Source organism: Hippoglossus hippoglossus, chromosome 7 (genome assembly GCF_009819705.1).
Source record: "Hippoglossus hippoglossus isolate fHipHip1 chromosome 7, fHipHip1.pri, whole genome shotgun sequence".
NCBI classification, from domain to species: Eukaryota; Metazoa; Chordata; class Actinopteri; order Pleuronectiformes; family Pleuronectidae; genus Hippoglossus; species Hippoglossus hippoglossus.
Window position 1 is genome coordinate 10,326,204 of NC_047157.1, and position 4,559 is coordinate 10,330,762.

Sequence of the window (4,559 nt, forward strand, 5' to 3'; positions counted from 1 at the left end):
TATTTTCACTCTTTAATAGATCATTTTAAACATACACTAACATGACAGTTAAATGCATTTTATCAGATCGTAGCTTCTCACCACACTTTGATTTCCACATCAAAGTCTGTCTGCTCCATCTCCGCCTGCATCTGACTGTCTGCCGAGAGAAACCTGTTGGTGTGTGTGTGTTTCCTGCATATAGCTATTCATGCTTGTAGTTAAGGGCTTTGTGGGCATCTGTGCATGAATGATTCATAAACTCAATATTAACCACACGCTTTTATTCAATATCAAGCAGAGGTAACAGATGCTGCATTCCAGTCACTGCTGTAAAGTCTTCTTCTAACAAACCGGCTACAGTGCACGTGTCCCCTTTACTCAAAGAGCAGTTCTAATTTGTTTGTGGCGTTGACGCGATGGAAGGAGGGTTGTGTTTTTGGCTCATGTCCTCTCACACATACACCTCCACGTACAGGGGCATCTGTGTTGTGGTGAAGTCCTGTGTTCACAGGGTTGTTGACAAATGCTCCAGGCCTGATGATTAATGACATGGTTCTCTCTGTGTCGTGTGGTATGCATGCGTGTGTGTGTGAGGTTTTGTTTGCCACCATGTGAAAGCTGTATCTTGATGTGTGTGCTTGTGTGTGAATCCACCTAGTGAGCTCAGTTGTCAGCATTACAGTGTGTGCAGTAATTATCTATAGAGTTTCCCCAGTTATTTTCTGTGTGAGTGAGATATGCTCTTTGTACTGACTTGTTGCACCTGCCAAGTCAGGAAAAGAGGTTTTCCACCATCACTCAGCTTCACTTTATCTCCTCCATTTGTAGCATAACACACACCTTGTTTGTGTTGCGGTTGGCTTCATGTGTGGACACTAGAAGTGTGTGGGAGGTGCGTGTCAACATTAGCCGGTTGCACTTAACTTTATAAAGCTTGCGATTAATAATATGAACCTTCCATAGATAATAAAACGATTCAGAAACATTTTAAACACACGAAATTATAACTTTTCTCATTTTATCCAATAGTTTGAGATATTTGACTCCAGCTGACAGAGGAACCAGCCAACCAGCATTACTCTCCCTGGAGCAGTGCAGTTAAAGGTTAGGAGTCCCTGCTGGAGTGGACATTGTGTGTTGTGTGTGTATTTTGCGGTGCATCTGCCTGCGTGTGTCAGCTGAGGCCAAGTATTTCCTATAGCAATGAGCAAATAGGAGATAAATCCGCAGATGGTCAAACCTCAGGGAAGATGTGGAAAACATTGGCAGAAGAGAATAGAAGAAAAGAGTAAGGACAGAAAGGGATTTAGAGAGAACTGATTTTTTTTTTGTTTTTGCATTTGTACCCAGAGCAACACACAGTCAGTGGCTACATCAAGGGTGAAAATCTTGCGAAAGGATAAAGTAAGGTTTTAAAGTAGAAGCAAATGTGACACCTTTCTATTAAAAGACAGACCATTCATCGGAACGGCAGCGGGACGAGATAATGAGAGCAAGAGAGGAGGAGGACTGTGAGCGAAAGGCAGAACAGCTGTTGAAGTGCATCTTTACACTGGAAACCACCTGGAGCCTGATGGTCACATTTAGACAGGTGGAGGGGTTTGGACGTGTTTGTGTGCACCGGTATTAGGATGCATGTTGTTACGGCTGGAGAGGCACAGACTGTTCAGAGGTATTTGTGTGTTCCCACTTGCTGTGGCTCGAGATGAATGTCGATTCTGAGGTCATTAGAGGAGGAACAACGCTTTAGCTGACAGACTGTGACCAGCCGGGTCTGCCTGCCACACTTTGTCCTTGGGACTCAGAGACAATGAGACAAGACATAAAGCACTTAGACGGCTTTTATTATCCCAGGAAGAGCAATTTCTCCCAACCTTCTCTTTTCTCTTTCCTGCAGCTTGTTTCTCGATAGTATGGAGGACATGTGAAAACCATACACACCACACCACATGGACATCATTCAAATGCACTACTTGACCTTTTAAGTAGGGGGGGGGGGGGGCATTTTAATGTTTTGGATGTCCGTTAACTTTCAGACATGAACTCTGGAAAATGTCCAGAAAATTGGGTCTAAACATGAACAAGAAAGCAGGAGATTGTGTGGGTCAGACACGTTCACAACAACAGGAACATGTCCGGAGCATTCAGGTGAAGGGTAGTGTCTGAGTATTTCCACTAGGATTTTTCTTCAGCAGCGGGGGCGGGCCGGTCAAACATTCCGTCAGGCGCTGTTTATTGTTAACATGTAAAGTGATCGCAGGTCAGCGGGGGAGTGAGGAGCGAGGACATGCGGCGGGGTAATACAGCACGGTGCAAGGATACCGGATTCATAATGTGTGTCTGTCGCTGAACGTGTCTGCAGAGGAGACAGCTACGGAGACCATGTGTTTTTGTTTGCTGCACATTGACACCAAAAGATCTAGAATCTCTTTGTCTTTACAAGTTTACAACTCAATGCATGAAGAGTAGTAACAAGGAGGAACCAGAGAGCTGAGCTGAGCTACCACCTGGAAAGTTTGTGTGTCAGACAATTTACGTTTCTTTTATAAATTAACGTTAGTAAAGATGATAAGTGATGACTGGCTGTTGTGTGATTGTGTTGGGAAATCCCCCGTGGCAAGGGACTTTGCCACAATGACACCTCCTTTTAATCCTGAGATGTTTGCATTCTTTTTGTTTTCTCCTTTTTCAAATTTGCTGCTGTCACGTGTCAGAAATGTCCACTAGCTCACAGTAAACTTTCCTGACATCATCCTGCTGTATTAGGCTCACTCATTTCCTGAAGGTTTAACTTGGTGGGCTGGAATTAAAAGTGAAAAATGTTTTGAGCAACTGACTTAGACATTTGCGTTCTCACATACAGCACCTTCAGAAAATTTAGGAATATGTTTGGCCAGTTCAGAGCACGTCTGAAAGCAGCTTAAGTGTCATATCATCCATCTTATGTCTTATGTCACCCACCATAAACCTTAGATGTCAAATTTTGAGAATGCCATATATAGTCATCAGACAAGAAAAGGGAAAACAGAAGGAAGTGCTTGTTTTGTTACTCCTCAAACGTAACTGTGACAGAAGAGGATGTGCACTGACTTCAATTCGTCTTCTAGACATCTAGAGAAAATGCCAAGTTCAGTGTGCGGGTGTGAGTCTTCTAGTTTTTCCCTTTACACCTAAAGCTCTTATTTTACTCTTAGTGACTCTTTCTCACTTCCCTGCTTTTGTGGGACTGATGATTTCCCATGGAAGTGAGATGTCTCTCCATCTGAATGATTTCCCAATAAGGTGTAACATTGTGTACCACTACTGCCAAATTTATTCACACAGAAGATCTCAGGCTGTTTTTTTACCTTGGAGTCTGCCTGAATCAATCATGATAAACTGTGGATGAAATAAGTGTTTCATCCACATCATTTCCATTTTTTTTTTACTTGCTTTCATTAAGCAGCCATTATTTGACAGGACACTCCTGAACACAGTGAGATCATTCCTCATTAATTCCTCTCTTCTACCTGCCACACAGTTTACCAACCTAATGCCACACTAATGCCTCTTTAAGCAGGGTCTATTTACTTAGACTGATTTGATGGTATTATGGTGTTAGAGCTAAATGGTCTATTGGTGGATGACTACACTGAGAAGAAAGTATAAAACAAAACCCACAACACAACTTTCCGATACACCTAACATGCCAGGCCATGTCTTGAACACCAAGCTGCTAATATCTTTCACAAAAGACAGAACATCAAAGTCACCAGCTGCCAAACTTTGTCGTTTGTTCTCTGGTGCCATGGCAAAATAATCCACCTGCTAGTTTACTGAAACACTTTCAAGACTAAACAAAGGGCCAGAAAAATCTCTGCAGTCATTCAACTGCATGTTAAGGTGAACAGAAATGCACAGCTTGACACGACAATAGACTTTAAGTGTTTAAAAGAGGCAAAGCTGTCATTTACTTCTGTACTTGGCCACAGGCAACTCCTCTTTTTTGCTCCTGTCTCAAGTTAAAGACAAACCCTTGCCACTTGTGTTCTTTACGGTCACTTTACATCTCCCTTGTTAAAAGATTTACATTCAGACTGTGCCTGGTGGTTTCTCTAATGAATGGCGACCCATTGAAAGGAAACAATGCAGAAACCCTTCCCACAGAGTAAGAGGTTAAAGTTGAAAACCCCTCAACTATAAACTAGCGTGAGGCACCAATTCATGGTAACATTTCATGCTGTGGCCGCTAACAGCATTGTAACACTGTGGCAGACTACACAAGGGCACTCAGCTATTTACCAAGGAAACAGTTTCCCACTATTATAGGTTATGGGAGTGTGGAATAAAGGAATAATCCTCCTAATTCAGCCCAGAGATAACGGCATCCGCTAAACAAAGAAGTCATAATAATAAGACAATTTCTCTGGGGAAATTCCCACTAAGCTTCTCAGAATCTGATTATATTCCATCACAAGGGTTTGAGGAGGATTTGGGGAGAAAATTCACCTCCTCCTCCCCCTCCTCATGTCCTCTGGTCACCTCATTGCCCCCCTGCTGTACTCCCCTCTGATTGGATCAGCCCACACGGTGGCTGG